This window comes from Xiphophorus couchianus, chromosome 3 (assembly GCF_001444195.1).
Source record: "Xiphophorus couchianus chromosome 3, X_couchianus-1.0, whole genome shotgun sequence".
Taxonomy (NCBI): Eukaryota; Metazoa; Chordata; class Actinopteri; order Cyprinodontiformes; family Poeciliidae; genus Xiphophorus; species Xiphophorus couchianus.
The window spans coordinates 9,363,482-9,384,727 of NC_040230.1; the positions used below are offsets into that span (position 1 = coordinate 9,363,482).

Sequence of the window (21,246 nt, forward strand, 5' to 3'; positions counted from 1 at the left end):
TGTGGTATTTTAAGTCTCTCAAATACTGTCGAAGTAGCTTGTGCACTTTCAGGCTCCCTCCGAATGCGCGTCAAACATTAATTTCATTGCACACTACTTCTCAAACATGCACACACACAGTCTCTGCTACTCAAGCCGCACACTTCCTGCCACTGTTCTCCCCTCCATTCTCAATAAAGCAGGTGATGGGAGCATCGAGGTCTAATTAGTTTATGCAGACGTATGAAGCTGGTGGGACAGGCAGCATTGTTATTATTTCTCTGCCAGCCCACTGCATACACACACAAGCTCGCACAACAAGTGACACTTAAACAACGTTGCTTGCCGCATCCCCGACCACGCTCATCGAAGATGGCTGGGGGGGAGGTGGGAGAGCCTGGATGAGAAAACGGGGTGTCAGAATGAGGAGAGCCGGCATGTGAGTGTGAGAAGAGAGGGAGAGGAGCGCCACTTGATATATTCGTAATGTTCCTTAATATTTTCATTTTGATGTAATTTGTGGCCTCGGTTTTTTAAATATCCGCTCTGTAATAATGTTTAATTTCAAGGGTCAGTCTGCCAAGGAGTATATTAAAGCTGATAAAACTCATTTTCCACAGGCCCAATATCGCGCCCAGATCAGGTTAGGAGGCCAGCCTCCCTGAATATTTCATCTTTTATCATGCCGATAATGGGAAGATGACAGAGGCACATTATTACAATGAGAGAATTGCTCATTTTCCTGATGGGGAGGGCTGCCTGGCTGCCTTGGTTGCCTGCCTGCTTCCCTGTGACTGCCTGCGTGTTGAAGACTGGGGCTGGGGCTGCCGAAAGCCAAGGGCTCCACAGAGTGTTTGTTGCAATAAAAGCAATTCTTCCCCGGGAGAGGAGAGGTGACGAGGGGAGAGGAGGTGCAGGGAGGGAACAGAGGTGGAGAGAACGAGGGGAAGGTAAGGAAGTAGAGGAGAGAGAGAGAAAAAAGCAACTTTTTTCAACCACCTCACTTATTTGATTGCGATGAATAATAAATGTGTGGGGCTTGAAGTTTTACTCGAGGTGCGGGACAGGAGGGCTTTTCAGTGAAGCAATAGCAGAATGTGTGTGGATGTATGTGCTGGTGGCAGTGATGTGCCAGGGAAATGGGTTTAGGTGATAATCACAGATTCAAACTGGGTTCCGCAATTCGAATTAACCCATTTAATTGAGCCATTAGTAACGAACAGAGCTTAGTCTGCGGGGTGAGACAGAGATCTGGACTGTGAGGGGTGAGGAAGTGGGGGGGTGCAACGTTGGGGATGGAAGTCGCTCCACACGCAAAATGACTCGCCGGACCGTCTCTGGCGCCAGAGTGCCTTAATAAATGGACCCAATCAAGGCTGTTCTGGGGACCACCTGTGTCCCATACAGGTCAGAACCATTAGACCCACATTAGAGGACCATGATAGACGGGAGCGCCTCTCCAGCCACCCCAGTAATGAGGATAATAAGAATACCATAATGGCATATTTATGGGGCTGGCATGGAAAGAGGAGTCTAGCGTTTCAGGTTATTTAGAAAGTCAGAGAACAAACGAAGAGAACTCAGATTCATACACAGGTGAAAGAGGAGAGGGTATGGCTTCAGTAAATGTATCATATCAAAGTCAGCAATTTCAATTAACATGATTAAAGGACTTCAACCTTCACGTTCGAAGCTTCTATAAAAAAATCATAAAACAACCATACCAGGAGTGATCAGAATAAAATTACTCACAAGAGACCTAGTTATGATACATTTCCATTTCCACTGGCTGCGCTGCGTGGGAGATCTGTTACACACCAGGTGGGCTTATCTTGGCATTTAATATGTTAATCTGTAATCTTCCTCTTTATTCCACTATTTCACTACAGGGACCACATTGAAAAAAAATTCTTCTGCCTCTCTATTCTTGTAGCTGTGTCAGCTTCATTGATATAATGATGACTAGTGAGGAAGATTTAAATTCTGAAATGTCAAATCATTTAAACATCATGAATAACTTTTTCCAGTTTTTGGCCTTAGGAAGAAGATGCAAGAAATGGTAATGGAAATAAAGCTTAACGTCAGTTAAGGTGTTTTCCATGCATTTTTTGTTTTTGTCAACTTTCTTCTTGTCTTTTATTTTCAGTCTGTTTGCAAAGATCTAAACTTCCATGTGTTTTCACAGCTAATGTATAACAGCAGGAAATACCCAAAAGTTAAAACTCAAGAATATAACCATCAGCTTGAACAGTGCCTTGCAAATTATCCACACATCTATAAAACACTATTCAGTCTAAAACAAAAACATTTGAAACTGTATGGCACAAAAGCAAAACTCTAGCTGAGCAAGGAGGTCATTTTTATGAATGAGAAGTCCAGCTTAAAGTTTGCAACAAGTCATGTAGAGGAGACAACAAACATACAAGGACAAGGTGCCCTGGTAAGCTGAAACTAAAATTAAATATTTTTGCAAAATTTGCAGACACTGCCTTCAGCACATCATATCAATAAACAGATGATCCAGCAAAGATCCAGCAATATTCTTTTAGTTATATTTTTCTTATCGTTAGGTTGGAAACTACATACTATTTGTAAATCATTTTCCACAAATATCAACATTACATATAAGAAAATGTCATGTAAAATGTATTCTCTTTTTGCATGTTTTTCTTTATTTTTTAAAAGTAAAATTAGAAATAAAATGGTGACTGGTAAAAAATTACAACAAATTATCTACAGTAAATATTTATCAAATATAAGTTGCATTTTTTTCAAAAAGTCATGTAACATTTATGGGTCTAGTTTTATTTAGCCGGACTGAGGGCAGACTATACATTTTTGGATTGTAATGTTGCAGCGCCCTAACCAAACTTTTCATGTCTTGATATACGTATATATTTTAAAGTTCTTAATTTTGTACTACTCTCCTGTGGTCTACAACACAAAATCCCAATGAAATACATTGAACTGTTTGTTAATAATGTCAATAAATGTGGAAAAAGTTCAATGGGTGTTAATACCTTAGTAGTCTCAGTTAAATGTATGTCTCAACAACAACACATTCAACCATCTTGTTTCATGTTTATTTTGTTATCTTTGTGTGCATTTGTTTAACTCACTAAATTTTTAATGAGGTGTGTGAAACTGACTGCTTCTTCTTTCTTTAATCAACTTGGCTGATTGTAGAAAAGGTTAAATTAGCTGATTATGTATCAGGTAGAACTGAAAGTCTAAAGATTTATCTGGATGATGATGCTATGACAAATTAGGGTTTACTACAAAAGCAAAAAGAGACAAGCAAAGGGTTGTAGTGACAGTTCTTCAACTTAAAAGCTCGGAACTGATTACAGACCAGTACATTAGAGAAAAGTCTTAAAGAAAGAAACAAGTATTCCCTGTTGAACCCATCCAACTTTGTCTGCCCCTCAAAAAAGGTGCCAGACACTGTAGGTGCATCCCCATGGAGGGGAAGAGGAAGTGATGAGTACCCCAAAGGGCAACAGAGGTCACCAATGACCAGTGCGACTGCCAAAAACTCCAGGGAAGGATAGGATGGAGTCGATGTGTCTGGACCCCTACTCAAGTCAAAAAAATAAAAAAATCTGTCACCAATTCGGAAGGAGTGAGGGTGAGGTGTTGGGCTGGGTCGAAGTGGGGGTTAAGTGGAGTGGGTGATGGTGGGTACCAGACTGGGGCACCTCGGGGGACTTTTGGGGAGGAAGAGCCATGCTCCATGTCTCCTGCTACAAACCGTTGTTCCCTCATTTGATTGTGAAGCCATGAATAATGCATAGCGGATGGGACTGGAGGAGGAGGGAGGATGGAGGGATGTAAAGTGTGTGTGTGTGTGTGTGTGTGTGTGTGTGTGTGTGTGTGTGTGTGTGTGTGTGTGTGTGAGGGAGGGGCGGGGGGCTCAACCTTAAAGGGGCCCTGCCACAGTGGGAGTCATTACCGATGAGCAACCACACTGATGAGCCACGGAGTGCGAAAAGGATAGGAGAGAGACCGCAAAGAAACAGATGAGGGATGAATGGAGGAGAAAAACAAACAAGATATTAAAAAAAAGAAATCAGGCTTCCAAAATATTTCAAGCGCTCATTGACTCTGTTTTCAACACTCTAGATGTTGTTGTTTTCATCTTTTCATAATTTAGCACTGGAAAACATTTTTCATATCTTTTTCCCGTTTGTATTTTTATGTTTTTGTAGTTCTTTGCAAGAGTTTTTATCAGTACACAGACATGTGAGCAATAGGACTATTTATAATATTACAACTACAAAGACTGGTGGTTTAGCATTGAGTACATAGTTTTTGTTGTGTTAATACACAATGACAATAAAGGATTCTTAATTGTGGAAAACTGCAAAATGGACATTTGTGGTTGCTTTCAACAATGTTCTGTATTTCCTTTTGTTATGCTTCCAAAAAGGCCAGATTTGTGGAGAGCATGACAAGCGAGAGACAAGAGAAACCAGCTTCTGCATAATTTAATTAATATGCAAATAAAATTAAATGAAAACCTACACAAAAAATAAATTTTCCTAAAATATCTGAAAAAACATCAAGGCTGGACATAGATCTTTAAAAAACAAAAAACTGTCATTTTCTCTAGCTCTCCAAAGTTACCATGGGACTCAGTGCTTTCATTGCCGACTCAGTTCAGATAGATTGCTCCGTCTTAGTAGGTTTGCCATACTCTTTCCATTCCAAAAGTTGTGGAGAATAGACCTTTCCATAACATGATCCCTGACCTCTCAGGCATGTCCATTGGCTTCCGTGATACATTTTGTTCATCAATGTTCTCTAAGAAACCTCAGAGTCGTTCAGAGAACAGCTGTATTTATGCTTTGATTAAATTACACTAAAGTATCAATTCAATCCAGTACAAATATTCATACAAAGTCACTTTGTATGAATAGTGACTTACTGAAAGTCAGCTGCATACAATCAAATTACATCCAGGTTATAAAAAAAAGACAATCCTCTTTTATTGTCTAAGTTGGTAAAAAGCTTTTTATTTTTTTGTCTGAAGAAATTCTGCTGACTTGCAGTGATCCTACCTCCTGAATAAGCAGGTGGAGTTGAGAGGCAAACTTTCTTTTAAAAGGAAGAAACCTCCAGCAGAACCATGTTTGGTGTGACTGGCTATCTGACAACTGGGATTTTGAGAAGAATGAATGCACAAAAAACACAAGAGCACTGATCCAGGAGTACTTTTGATTTAAAAAAAGAAAGAGTTACTGGCAGTATCCTTTGGTGGCTTTGAATTAAAAAGAAATCCAACTAAATAAGCTCAAAGCCAGTAGCAAAATATGTGCAGTGAAAAACATATGTATATTACAAAATAATTCTTTTTAAATTAATTTATTCATTAAATCTACATGTTTTACCAGCTAATATAAATTCCCATCACTTTGGACATCAGCAAAAAGTGTTTTAAAAAATGAAAGAAAATCAGCTAAAAAAAGAAACTCAAACTTTTCAAATCCATAGAAACACAATTTCTCTCCATATATGCTGGAGTTGGTGGAACAGGAGGTGGGTGTGAGGGAAATGAGCAGAGCCATCCTGCAGTATTGCTGCTTCTAGCAATGTGTGTGTGTGTGTGTCTGTGCAGGTGTCTGTGATGTCTTGTGTGTGTGTGTGTGTGTGTGTGTGTGTGTGTGTGTGTGTGTGTGTGTGTGTGTGTGTGTGTGTGTGTGTGTGTGTTGTTCCAGCAACAGCAGCAGCAGCTAAGGCGCTTCAGCAGCACTAGGTGTTATCACTCATTTTGATTCTGTATTACAGCATGACGGATGGGCCCCCGCGGGCCGGCGAGCGTCGCTGCACGCTTATTACCGGGGCTCTTAAGTGGGAGTTGATTTAGCTTAAATAGGTTGTTTCATAAGGAGAAGACACCGGCGCTGTCATCACTGCTCTGCTTCTCACTACAGCAAACCACCACTCTAATTGAATAATGCCTTCTCTACATACCTATTAGGGTACTTAGGTACAGACTGTGCCCCAATAATTGCTTATACAACCTGGCTAATTTGGCCTTCACCCCCTGTGTGCACACACATGCATGAGCATGTGCATGTGCACACACAACCGTCTCTTCCCAGTGAGCAATATGCATGTCTGCACTGTAATCCACAGTATGTTTGTATTCTGCTGGTTGGCATCTTGCAGTATTCACTGGTTGAAAATGTTTATGGCTCTGATGAGGTAGAAAAAAAAGCCAAACACTTGTATCATAAATCAGCTCTTGCATATCTAATTTGATATTCCTTTAACCTGAATAAAATGAAATCTCTGTATTCTGAATGCTATAAAAGTGCAAATAAACCTACACCATAAAGGATACGGGTTTTATTAGCATATCACAGGAAAAATGTTTCAGAATGCATGTTCCAATAAAGGTGTTTACGCATGGAGATGTTTACAATGGGAGGAGGCATGGATAAAGGCATTTTCGATTTTACAAAATGTTGATCCATTTCCGTGTCTCTGTTGGCTGTCAGAGATTATTGCTGATGCAACAGTGCAATGGCATGTGAATTATGCGCCACTGTGGAGTGGAACCAGTGCCAATGCTCTGCAAGCGAACAAGGCACCATGGAATCCTGCCAGCTACAACCTACTCCTGGGAAAGCTGAAGTTGGCTGTCACTCATTAACCCTAAAATGGAAATGTACCCCATTCTCACTGGGTTCATGTTTAATTCTTCTATACTCTTGGATAATAATGCATAAGCAAACCAACAAACACCAACAAAAAGGGGTAACGGGAGTGATAATGATTTCTTAAAAAGGTTTAGAAATAAAAAATCAGTTTTATCAGTAACCTGGAGATCTTAAATAATCCTGGACAGCTGCAGAGCAGCAGGATGGAAATGTTGCCTACTCATTTCCCTTGGGTTACAAATGATCCAGTTGGAGTATAATTTGAGTTGCTGAACAAAAATTCTAAAATATATGTGGAGGAGAAATCTAATACTAATTTTTTATAATGTTTTATAAATGTTGTATAATGTTATACAATTTAATAAACCTCAGTGGGTGCAGAAACAGGCCAAAAATTGTGTTCTTTATGTTTAAAATTAATATTTTTAGGTGTAAAGAGTCAGACTGGCATTCAGATTTCTCCAAAACTCTTTTAGTGTAATAAAAATTACTGTCAAACAGTTTGCATTTTCTGGAGGCTTCTCAGTGTTCGAGGTGATACAGAAGATAAAAATGGTCATGATGGATGCATGGTTTTTAAAAAGGTTGAGCATCATTTGCAGATCTTTTGTTTTAAACTGGCTGTAGAATTACTTAAATGCCCTGTAAGGCATTTAAGAAACAATACATCCCTGGTAAAGGATGCATTGTTAAATCAGTTAAAGTTCAGTATGTGATACCTTTGTAAAGAATGGCAAATGCCTACCAGAAAACTGCAACAGGTACCGTATGGCACAGCAGTAATTCGTAGTGATCATACTCTCAGACCTGTGTCCTATTTATGATCACCGCATTCTGTCTCAATCAGCCTGGACAATATAGTTACAGCTTAATATGAGTCGTACGTGTTTTTATTTTGTCTTGCATGCAACTGTTAAATATGTTTTTTAGTATTTAGGTTTCTATTTCATTTAAATTTTTGTTACACATGTAAGGCTTGTAATGTTTGCAGAGAAAAACTGGCATTTAATTTCTCTTGCAAAGAAGGGCTGGGAACAGTCTTTAGATTTGCCTCCCAACTTTTATATTGCACTCTACTTTTATACAAGTACAGTGCTGCTCTGTGCACCGGCTGGATGGATACAGACATTTAGATGGATGCTCTGTGGTCAGATATGTAGGCTGAGCAAGACAGCAGACAAGGTGCAGCAACATCCACACCATCAGTGTAAAGGATGAGATCACTTAGACTGTTAAAAAATAGATGCAGTCATTGATAAATTCTATGATATGCCATGTTAATGATGAATTCCATTTTATTTATCAAATTGCACCTTTCTGCACTTGTTTTTTGCATCACAAAAAACATGGAGATTCACTCACTTCAGCATGCCAAGTGCTTTAGGAGGCTCACATAGGACCTTGGCTTACTTGCTGATTACTTCAGTTAATAATTTTCTGACCACATGGGAGTGGGAGACTGTTTGTAGGGTGATGAAATTTCAGCCTGATGTCAGATGAGAACTATACAAAAAGGACAAAATGACAGTTCCAGTAATAACACTGCAAAAGTAACTTGATAATTTGCTGTAAACAGATTATAAAAAGCTTAATATTTTAAAGTGTGCTTTATTTCTAGTTGTTTAAGATCATTCTTAGATATGCCAAAATGTGGCAAGATAAACAATTCTAGTGCATTTGTAATATAACATTACTGTGTTTTCTCTTGTTTATAATCCTCAAGAGAAAACACAAAAGAAGAATAAAGGTTGCAGATTTAATAATCAATAATGCAGTCATGAGGAGACATTGAACTGATGGTCTTAACTATTGCTGCTTGAATTTTATAATAAGCTCACCTTTTGATGAGGAAAAAAAACTGACAATAAGGTCTAGTGTCAACAATCACAGGCTTGCAATACACTGTTGCAATTATTGATTAGATGTCCAAATGTACAATTGTTTTATTTATGTTCTTCCACAACAGTCACACATACTGTATGTACTTCTTTACACTGAATACCTCACCTTCTGACAAACACACAATAAAGCAGAAGGGAAAATGAACACAGCATGCACACATTCTCAAAAACATGCAGGCATTTTGACTAAATTTGTTCAGAGGGTAAACACATGCCCATATTTGCACAGAAGCCTGTGGGTTCTTTGGTGTGCCACCTCACTCTCCTCCCTTTGCTGCGCTTGCTGTGCCCTCTGGTTGGCGGTGATTGATGATGGCCATGGTGAGGCAGATCATTTGGGTGGCCCCGTCTACACAGGACGTAAATCAAATCAGCTTTGCTAATGATTCTCAGACGCTTGTCTGGCAGATGTGGCCAGAACCTTTTCGCGTCTTGCAAAGTAGGACAAAAAAAAACATCAATAAGCCCCAGAATGATTCCATTTAACCATCATTTCCAAGGATCGAAGCTCAACTCTTTAAAGATTTCCAATTGAAACAGAGATACTTCTGTCATTATATGTAAACCATGCATATAGCACATGCATCGGTATGAAACCCCATGCATTCTTGCATAAAATATGCAACAAGAATGTAACAAGGAACATGACTGCCACATCATGTTCACACAAAAGAAATATTTTGTGTATACCTGTGTATACTAAGATACACCAAAGTATCTTGGAATTGGATACACTAAAATATCTCAACCAAGGTGATCATGTCAAAAATGGCAGTGGAAATTCAAACAGGTAATACCGGTGATCACTCTGTCTGTGGGTCCTGTCCTGTTGCTGGCTGTAATGTGATGGATAACCCTGGCACTTTAGAGAACCTAGGCCCTCAGGCCTCTGGGGGTGACCCATTACAACTTTTCATTAAAACGTCTGTTTGATGCAGCATCTTGATTTGTCCATAATTTATGATGCCATTACAAGCTAATTAGAGCCTTGATCTCTCAGCCCTGCAAAATATGCAGTTTAGAGAGGGCATAAACTGCTGGCATTTGCTCCACAAGTATTGGGGAAGGCTACTCTTAACTATTCTTCACCAGATCTACCAACACCACAATTTGAACTTATGCATCAACTGGTGCAAGTGCAGCCTGAAGCCTTTTTTGTAGCCTGAAAGTATCAGCAGATTCAATCATTTTTGTCTAGCAAATAAAGACTCAAGCTGCTTAGAATTACATATTTATATCTGTTTGACCTTACTACCTCTGGTCATTGCTTATGTAGTAAACCAAGGTTATAAAAATCTATTTTTTTGTTTTTCAGTGGTTATGTTTTCTTAAGGTCATTTTTTGGATCTGCCTCATATCTGACTCTGAGATCAAAATTTCACAAAAATTACCACCAGACACATTTTGGGAGATCAATAAATAGTGCCTTGCAACTATTCACACTCCTTGAATTATTTTTTTTTTTTAATTTTGTGACATAACCACAGATTTAATGTATTTTATTAGATTTTTTGTAATATGCCAACAAAATTTATTTATTTTTTAACAAATACATCTCTGCAATGATGCATCGAGCATCACATTGTAAGCGTTAACATGCTTCTCATTAGTAGGGGCAGGGACTCTGGTCCTGCAACTTTTAGATGAATCCCTGAAACAAACGGCTTAACTGTCTTCACTACCTGTGACAGAGTAGCACATTCTGTAAACTCTGTATAAATTAGGGATATATTTAGCTCTAAACAGAATTGCATTTACTGTTATTTGACCCTAAGATGTATTGTAAACCAAAAATTGTGCATAATCTCCATACAAAACCCCTTTTTTTAGATCAGACTCACAGAGAGTACCTGTCCTCAGCCACTTGTCTATTAGACTGAAGGGGGTTAAGTGGGGAGGGGATTGAGGGGTACTCATCAAAACCAGAGCACCCATGCATGAAAGTCAATCCACTGCTTGTGTGTGTTTTATTTATTCATTAGTGACAACTGGCTTGAAAAGCAAGAATGAAAAAAGACAAGCAACTTCTATTCAAATAAGCATTGCATCCCTGGAGCAGAGAGTGAAAGAAAGGAGAGAAAAAGTGTGTGCGTCAGGAAGAAAACAGCTCATCGAGGAAGGAGAGATGAAGGAAGGGTGGGATGGCTTCTTTTAATTTGGGGAACCCCTCGAGGGAAATTGAGCCTGTGAACACGCAATTAAGACAGTCATCAGTGAACCGCGCGTGAGGAACTGGAGCGATGACCGTAAAAGAAAATATGATACGAAAGAGAGGGAGGAAATTACACGAGGTGTTATTATCTGAAGTCGCACCAAAGCCATCCCCATTGATAATTGCTCCAATACAGTTTCAGATGAGCTTTATTTTAGAAATGATAAATGTAACTAACACTCAGGTAATCTATTACAATTACGGACAGTTTGGAAGGAGGGGAGGGGTGAGACTATAATCATTGGCCAATTATCATCTTATTATAAATGTTAAGTGGCCTCATATTAGTGTCAGCGCCCCTCATTTGATGGGAGAAAATAATTGTTAACCTCTGTAATAGCAATACGCAAAGTATTTAACACACCCCAGGGGGTCCTCTCAAGCCTCATAAACAAACTATGCTGAAAAAGCCTGAATGGATATTTACAGGCTTCCTTTATATTTTTTACTGTTTGAGAATAGTGTTTCGATTTAGGTCTGCCTTTGAGTTGGAATACGTTTAATGTTTAAAGTAGTGTTACTAACATACAAAACATGTACTAATTTTATCCATCTATACTATACAATCAGATAGTGGGCTCGACAATTGGGGACACAAAATAAAGTTTTTAGATACAAATATTTTCCCATATTTAAATTTCTTTCTCCATACCAACTGAGACCTGGAAACTTTTTAGTTGCATCCCTTTGTGAATGAATCAAAGTAAGAACAACAGGAGGTTTGGCCTCCATCTAATACAGTATGGGATAGAGTCAATAAAGAATATCAGGGAGGCTATTTTTTTTAAGTGAAAATGCAATTAAACAAAATCTAATTAACCAAAGTGCTGTTGCAATACCAATACATTTGATTCATGTTAAATAGAGTTAACGTAATTGGTCAGCTTTCAAATGACAGCCTCAGAAAAAGTTATTTCCTTTTTGAACAAAGATGGAAATGGGAAATCCAGTGATAGTATACCCAGCGCTGCACTTCCTCTCTCCAGTTCACAGGAAGCGACAAGAGATTCAGGAAAGTGTATTTTTCAATAACTTTTTCTTTGGAGTCAGGTGAAACCAAATCCATTTAGCTTGTAGATAACAGTCAATTTTATATGAATGACTCTCCTAAGTCAACCTGGGGTATATGAATTTAGGAAATCACTATTTGCAAATAACTTTCAATTTATTTCCGTCTTAAATCAAGTTTTTCAGGAAAATCTCTTTGTGGTATATTGCATCTAGCTGAGTGGACGTTATTGTGGTGGCTCTCAGGTGGGCTTTTATATAGTGAGGCTGGACCCTGGGGTCCTGTGTCGCCTCTGGCTTATATTGAGAAAGACACCAGAGTGACGATCTTTCCCAATAGCCTGACTCTCTCATTCAGCGAATCCTCTAAGTGAGTTACCTGTCTAGGAGGGTGGCTTAGATAGAATGAAACACTCGCTTGTCACTTTTATTAACCCTCTTAGACCCCCACAGCACCCCTACATCCCCCATAACCTCATACAACAGTTTGAACCCCGTCTTCCAACTCAACAGAATTCATGTGTTTCTTTTCCTTTGTCTCCTACATTAGCCCGCAATTCTCTCTATCGCACCCCCTGAAGCAAAAAATCATCCCCATTTTGCATAATGCTCCATTTAAACAGATAGCAGTGACATGAACAGAGTGAGATGGAGCGAATAGGGACCTGATGAAGCTTTGTCCTCCCTCTCCCCCTCTCAAACACACTGCAACTCCCTCTCCCTTCTTAGCTTGATTTGACCCCTGGTGGCTGTTATCATCCAAAAGGTCACAGTTGGTGCCTTGTCAGATGAGCAGGGCAAACCCCTTCCAAACGCTGTACCCCACTAGACTGTTCCTGTGAAGCCACATACTCACTGCACCCCTCCTCATCAACACAAAGCTTCCAACCCATCTAGAAAGCGTTACCCTCTTTAGCCACTCACTTGTGAAAGTCAAACATGATTCCTGGAAACTGAAAATGTGACAAAGGACAGAAAGACAATAATGGGATCAATGAGACACAAATTTATAATTTAGGGCATTTTAAGAGTTACTGCTGCAGTATTTTGAAGGGGCAGTATTATGCATTTTCCAGGCACATAGTGTCATTTTACAGCACAATCAAGAAACTAAGTTACTTTCCGTTGTTATATAAATGCTGTATATATCAAACATTACAATATAAATTTGACTTTGTAATTTAACACCTTGAAATTGGGCCTCTGTCTCTTTAAGAAGCACCTTCTCTTTCCGAAACTCTGCCTACATCATCACAACAATCCTTCTCATTATGCCGTTTACAACTATTTTTATAGGAGCATTGGAGTGAGAAGTAGTTGGTATAATAAGCTCAATAGAAGCACAGGTCCAATAGATGTTTGCTAATTGCTGCCACTAGCCTGGGGGAATTGAGTGGGGAAGGCATGAGGGAGGTAATTCTGTAAGGCAGAAGCTCAACTGGAGACTGCAACTCAGAAGAGGAACTTTGTGGAAATAGGCCTTTGGCACCCAAGAATGACTGCCACAGGAGATTCACATAAAACTCAAGAGTCAATTGTGGCCCCTACTCTGCCCTTTAGCATAAAACAGTTGTAAAAGGGGATACCTTTATTAGTATAAATTGCTAAGACGTTTCAGCAACGTTTCCCCTTATTGCCTTCATAGTCTAATGCCAAGGACCTTAAGCTATGGTTCAAGTAAAACTGGTGGTATTCGGGTTTTATTACTTTAGTGGTGCTCAGTAGTACTTCAGTGCTTCCATAGAAGCATAGTAACATTGAGCTTACAAGTAATAACTGCCACAGAGATTAGGGGTTTAGTACACATTCATCTGTCCTTTGTCAGGGATTTCTATAAAAAGTAGTGCAGAGGAAAAAATCTCAAAGACTAACAGTACAAACGGAAGTGGAAGTCATTATATCAGTAACAGGCCCTGATGGCTGCTTATGCTATGCTTCATTTTACTTTAAAGTCAGATCTTGTATCTGAGAGGGACATCAAAACGGCCTGAACTGTCGCCCTGCTTCCCTTTTGGGCTGTATTTGCAATTGTCATGATGGTCAACAAAAATCCAGAGCTCTGTTAATAGATGATTCAAAATGTACTGTATTCATATGTTGCCTCAAACATGCAAAGTTTTCTAGTGTTCCATCTTCATCAGGTCTTAAAAAGCTGTACATATTTTAAAAATCTTCAAAAACTCAGTAGTTAACAGGCAATGTATGTATGTATCAGATTTTGAAAAAAAAAAGAACAAAATTTCACAAAGACACTCAGAAAATAATGACAGAAAGTAGCATTGTCGACAACTCTATCCATCTTTCCTTCTGTGGCACAGTCTTAAATATTTCAACTGAAGGGTGGGCAGAGACTAAACAGAACCTCATGAATTCAAATGCGAGATGCCTGGAATGCCAATAGTTTCATTCCTTCCTGCTGCTACCAATTTATATTTTCCATATGAGTCCTTAAATGGCAAATAGAAGGCAGTTTGTGCCCTTTTATGGCTCCTCGTTTCCACCCCTGGGGACAGAAATGGTCAAAAGTCAAGGAAATTCCGATTCCCCTGCACAGCAAACCAAGGGCAGCTAAACACAAACCAAACAGCTCCCATAATGCTTTAGAGTTGGCAAACTTGGACTCCCTCCCTCAGAGATCTGCAAGTATTCTAAATGGTAATTATTGCGCACAAACACACATGCATACACAGCACCTGGACCGCTCAAATGAAATGCAAAAGACAAAGAGGGGAGAGGGAGGGGCTCTTGGAAAGTCAGAAAAGAAAATGAGGTGTAGTGTGAAAAAAATGGAGCGAATGAAGCAAACCAGGAAAAAGGACAGTGCAGGAAAAAAGTGGAGGTATGTAAATGTGAAGTCAGAGAGTTCAGATGGAGAGAAGAGGTATAATGTGCTGAGCTGACCTAGGGGCCATGGGGCCAAGTGTCCAGGGGCCATTTGGGGACGATGGCCAGATCTCTGTGGTTATCATTATTTTGAGGGGGAGGTCTTTTCTATCCTTCCTTTGATCCTTCCCCCTCTTCTAACTGAGACTCTTTTCCTCTCGCAGGGCAAAGGTGAGGTGGCCTGGGGAGCCAAGGAAGGTGAAGGGTAACGTGGGGCAAGCTCTGGGTCGGTGGCTGTCGTTAGCGATGCAACTTGACCTGCTCACCCATAACTTGAAGTTTTACTGCTCAGGTCTCTTTTCCTCTTTTTTTGTCATACACCATCTTGCTCTCTCACTGCTGCCAGTCCATGCTGAATTTTAATGGCCCTAGAATGCATTGAGAGAACTTGCTGGAAGAAGTTTGCCAAAAGTGTTGAAATAACATGTTTGGAAAATTTTATCTTTAATCAGCTTAAATGTGATCTTAAGTCTAGATTTACAAACGTTTGCAGTGAGAGAATATAAAAAACAGTATTTGCAAAGACTGTGTTACATTAATAAGTTTAAGATTAAAACACTTTACACGGGTAAAAACTATACAGTGCTTTGCAGAAGAAAAACAAAGAAAACATAAAAATGCAAGCTAGAAACCCAATAGGTACAAGAGGTAAAAACATCTTACAGTGTCTAAAAAGAACCCAGTCATCACCTAAAACACAGCGAAAAAGTTACAAAATTAATGTAAAGTGTCATCTCTTTCTTTAATTCATTTAACGCCTTGCAGCCACATTGTGAATAGACTGGAAATAGTCATTATCCCTCTTATTTAAGTACACAAAGACAACAATCCAGACCTGAAAACATTGAAGCAAGAATGATCTTCTATAGCAAATTGAACAGGAGCAGAAACAGAGAATAAATCCTATGTTATAGTACATCTGGTTCATATATTCAACTCATTCTACTGATTCCAGATGTTGAAAAAAGACCAAAAACTGAAGAAACTGGTTCAAGTGGGAGATTAGATAGTGGAATGACCCTTGGACCTTAAATCTATGAGATCAAAAACACACTTTCCCATCCAAAACATGTGGCACCTTCCTTAGATTAGAAATTGTCCCAATTTACAAAACCTTTACTCCGCAAAAGGTGTTCTTTTCACAGACATGAAGCCGATGGCACAAAGAGCCCCCAGCCCTTTCATTGTCAAGCTTTCTTTTCTCTTCTTTGCCGCCAACAACACCACCCTCTTTATCAGTGCAATTACACCACAAACAGACTCATCATTGGCCCAACTGTCCTCTCCTATCACCTTTATTTCCACAAGCAACCTAATTAGTCCTAAAGAGAGAAAAGCCAATAAGCAGAGGAGAGTGGAGAGGCAGCAAGAGAAAGGACCAGCTATCATGTCTGTCTGTGTGGCTTTGTAAGTGTTTGTATGTGTACGGGTATATATTGCTCTTCTGTTTTTTTTGTTGTTGTTGTCCTCATGCTTTCTATATTCTTTTTTCCACAGGAAGAAAGCCTTCAAAGGAGCGATTGTGCAGAGCAGCTGAAGTGGTCTGTTGGTAAGCGGACGGCGGTGCGACACAACAACCATGGCTGGCACTAATCAGGCCCCTGGCTAATGTAAACAATGTCATTTTTGCCCTTAATGAGCCAATTTTGCGCAGATATGAGAAGGCTAACAATTGGGGCATCGCCTTTGATGTGATTCATCTGAAGGTTTGTTTGTGATCGCTTGGCACTTTTTGTTGGAAGCCCTGCGCCCAGCTGCTTTCATCTACCCCTGAAAAGGGAGAGGGACGACTCACTTGGGTGCATATGTGAGGGAGGTGTGGAGGGGGGTAAAAATAATAATTTTCTTTTCGCTAGCCTTTTTTTAAAGACATGAACCCTCCCCCTTTTTATTATAAACTAGCACTAATCAACTGACCAGCCCCCTCCTTCTTGTCCTCATCTCCTCTAGCTCCACACACGTTTGTGAACACGAATAGCATCATCTATGAGGGATAAAAAAAAAATTGAACATGGTCCATGCTAGTTGTCTATGGTGATCAAATAGCGAACTCATTAAAAGGCGCCCCGGTGTGCGAGCAGTGGACACTGACAGGGTCTTCATTAACATGATGCTGACAAAAGGTGAGGCAGACCAAAGAGGCAGCCGGCAGGCCAGGTGTGTGTGCCGCGGCGCTTTTCAAGACCTCACTAGCCAGAGGCAGGCGTGCACACTCCATCAAATAGTATACTGACCAAGAATAAATGGGCTATGGTAAGAGAAAAGAAGAACAGAAACACAGCTAAATAAATAGTCTACAGAGTGCATTAAAGCCTGTCACCATCCAAGTAGCAAAGAGTTTGATTCAGATTATTCTTGTAAATAAATGAAACAACATTTTGCTACTTTATGTTACATGTCCACACACAAATTAATCTCACCAGTTATCAAAATCAAATCAGCCTCATGGGTTATTAATCAAACAACTGAAACTATAGATTAATTCTGGACTTTTCAAGGGAGTTTAAAACTGCACTTAGAGATTTCATCTATTATTCACTGAAGGAATAAACATAAAAACAGTTTACTGAAACTATTGTCAAAACATTTGTTTTTTTTAAAACCAAACATACATGGATTTCTGTATTTAGAAAGTTTATCAGACAGATGTAACAATCTGATCTGTTCTAAGAAATTGTGTTGGGTTTTTCTTAGTTCTAAGCAGAAAATCGTAATTAACAAAAGTAGAGGCTTGAAAACATCTGTGTGGACTTAATCTACATAATGTGTTTCAGTTGGTGAAAACATTTCCTCAAATAGATAAAGCTTAATAATATTCAAATTTATTATGTTGCACCTGTATGTGTTAAAACCGTTGCTCTTATGCAGTGGATTTTTTTAATATTGTTGTTTTTAAAAAAAAAAATCATTTTTTTTATTCCTGTGGATATGTGGCTGCTGTTTGATTTTTTTGTCTGGCTTCAAAACACATCTAAACACAGAAGACAGCACTGCTTCTATTGGTCAAAGTAAGTTACTTCAAAACAGGACTCCAGATCTTTTTTGCTCCAGGTTTGGATATCTGAAGATCCTTCACTTAGGATTTCGAACAAGGTTTTAATGTTAAGAAATCTTCACTTAAAGTTACAAAACAGTTATGGATAACAAAAACACATCAATCAGAGGTTGTCCAATGAAATACAAATTAGTATTCCATACAATGTGAAACAAACTTTTATCACAACTCCAAATATCGGCCTGGTCCTGGTGAGTCGGCTCGCTCTAGTTTCTTGCATGATGGAAAGTTTTGTTCAGAAACTTCATTCTCAGAAACAAATGTGATACAGATTCATGTGAGAACAGTAATCAAAGAGCTAATTTTCAGGTAATGTGACAGTTATATGTTGTCAAACAGGCAATGAGCTAAAGTGTTTTTATTTTGTCTGAACTAATGGTTGATTTTGTCCAAAAAAAAAGTCAGTCAAAATCAGCAAAAAAGCAAAGAATCTTTTGCAAAGATAGGTCAAAGATCAAAGGATGATTCACACTTCATGTACCATTTGTAAAGAAGATGTAATCTCTTGCTAAGGTTTCAATATTATGATAATAAAGTGAACTCTTTAAAGTTCACAAAAAGGCCAAAATACTACACAAATAACAAAAAATAAAGCAGGACAGAGAAAAGATATTGATGTAATGAAGTTAGTCAAAGGAGGTGACCACAGGCAATACTTCGCCCCATGTCCATGCCCATTGAAATCAATCACTGGAGCTGAAGTGAAGTCAGCTCCAGGCCAGTCAGCCAGGCAGGCCCCCATTACAGCTACCTATACACACACACACACCCCCCCACACATGCCTACACCTTTGTCAACCTCTCTGGCCATGAGTCAGGGGCCCTCTGGGGCCAACACACACATAAGCACACACTGCACCTGCTGGGCCCTGCAGTTACCAGCTGTCAACTCCACGTGTTCAGCGCCGTCTGTCTCGTGTGTGTGCGTGTATGTGTGTGTGAGAAGAGCAAAGAGGTGCAGCAAAGTTACAAATCAATGCTGGGCACAGAAAAAGAAAATCATGTGGGCCCTTCAAGGACATGCACTTTCTGTCAACATATGCTAAAAGTAAATTAGCAAGGTATCAATGTTTGTTTTCAGTTAGAAAGTATAAAGTTAAAATTAAAACTATAGTTTTAATTGAAAACATAGCACAGTAGAGCAGATTAGAGAGAACAATATACAGTGCTCAATGTTCTAGATGGGAGGAAGTATCTGGAGAACATCAACACATGCACAGGGAGGACATGTAAATTACACTAAAAAAGGTTTCAGCCAGGATTTATATTCATAACATTTCTACTGCAAGACAACAGTGTCAGCAACCGAACATACCAAGTTAAAACGATAGACAGATTTCCTCTGCCTGATTTGATTTCTAAATGTGGCTAATTTCAGCATGAACCAATTATACAACATGTAATACATGCTATTGTTAAAACTAATTACATTTCAACATGTTGACAGCACTAATTTAAAACAATTACTTTTACTCAACAGCTTCATCACCTAACTATCACTAAAAACACAAATGAAAAAAGAATACAATTAAAAACAGTAAACAAACATGTTGGGACCTGCTTTATTTAATGTGAAGCTTTGCTCATTTACTTTCTTAATCTCTTCTGCTGATCAGTTATAAAAAGTAAATTGAAATCTTGGTGACCACAAGTAGCAGCAGGTGCCACCATTAGCCAGCAAAATGGATAGATTTGGTATAAAAATGAGAGACATTATAGAGTTTATCTTCAGGGCATGACCTTAATCCTAAAACCCTTACCCACCTCTGTAAGGGACGTTGACATGGGAAGGCAGGTTCACCAACAATGAAAAACATGTCTATTTTGGAAGGAGCAGGGCAAAAAAAAAAATCAATAATGTGTTGTGATGTGAAACTGATTCCCACTGGGTTTAGCTGTGTTCTGAGCAAGCCTGTTCTCTGTGTGGCCCTGAGGTAAATAGTGTACTTTGTTGCAGTGTGCAGCAGTAAGCCTTGGAGACGTGTGCAGTGATTAAGCCGCACTGGAGCACATTAGCTCCGACCATGTCAGAGCAGGCTAAAGCAGGGTTGGCATGGAAGGGAAAAGGATGAAGAGAGGGGCGCACCAGAGGGAAGTGGATAAAGAAAAGGTCAGAAGAGAATAAATGAAAGAAAAATACAAGGGAAAATGAGTAAAAGACATGTCATAGAAGGGTTCCCCACTACAGACACAGTTTCACATGAAGAGGTAGGTAAGGAGCTTAGGAAGCTTAATACCCTGGACTGTTTCACTTGTGACAGTGAAGAGAAAGGCTGCAGGGACGGTTAGCGGGAGGGACAGTCTAGAAAAGAAGGATGAAGAGGAAAATAGACACGGGACAGGGCTGGAGAGAGTGACAAATTCCCTGCTGATGACTATTTACAGGCAATTCCCCTGCACGGCATAAAGCCAGGGCCTCAGCCCCCTTTTCTCATTTTCTCCTCTTTATTTTTCCCTTCCCTTCCTTCTCTGGTAAATTTGTCACTTTTGCATAATGGTGCTATGTGCTGTTAGCGTGGAGCAATGCATGGTGCCGGTGGAGGTGGAACTGGCAAGATGAGCAGACTAAATGTGTGATGGGGAAAGTGGGGATGGTAATGGAAGACAAGACGTAAGGAGCTGATAGCAGCAATTCCTTTGCTCAATCTCTGACCATCTCCCTAAACTCCCAACCCCCCTCTCTTGTTTTGTCCCTCTTTGGCCCCTGTCACCCACCTCTCGCCTCTATCCTACCGTAACACCCCTCCTTTTTCACTCTTTGCTTTCTCTCCTCTGCCCTACCCCACCCCTCCACCTCCCCCTTGTCTCTCCAGGAGGCAGTTGTCAATCAAGTGCGTCTCCCACAATCCCTCTGGAGCTCATTGTGCCCGCGGTCGCTGGCGGAGGCAGGCGTTGCGAGGCGGCGGAGAGCCGCAGATGGAGGGAGCGCTGTCAATCATTGTCACTAATTATTAATTTCTGTCACTCAGGCCCCTGTGGCAGCCAGAAAGTGAGGTCCTCTCACACTATCCAGCCCTCCCTCCTTTTCTTCTCCTTACTCCTCATTTCACTCATTCACCGAGCTGGTCTGTCCCTCCCAAACTCCATCCCTCTCCACTGCCTCCCAGGTCCCTCGTTAAAGTCTCTGTTGCTCCTTCGCCTTTGCCTCTTTCATTCGGGTCAAGTGATGCCTCCGTTCCTCCCTCTTCTTGCTCTCTCTTGTTGCAGTTTGTCTCTCCCTCTCTCAACAGTCCCCTGGTGAGCTGATTTGGTATGCCACCCTCGCCACAAAAAGTTCAACCTTTCATTATGTGGTACACGTGCACTCAGAACTGCCCTCTACCCTCTTCTCCTCTCCCATCACCAGGTCACTCCCCTTGACTCTCTGCTCCCTTTTAATTGTATTCTGCCCTCCACCTCGCTTACTATCATTTTTCTCTATCTGACCCTCCTCTCTACATTACAGTAGATTCAGCTGCTCCTCTACGTAACCGTTTCTCTTTTAGGCTTTTGCTGGGGTTCTGATTTGATTCGGTGAACTTAGGTATTTTTGATCGCAGCTAA

At 40.0% G+C, this 21,246-nt stretch overlaps 1 long non-coding RNA gene across 2 annotated transcripts in view; it reads right to left on the minus strand.

Moving 5' to 3' along the window:
* Positions 1–21,246, minus strand: part of LOC114140580 (uncharacterized) — a 59,957-nt gene that overhangs the window by 32,684 nt on the left and 6,027 nt on the right. The window lies entirely within an intron of this gene.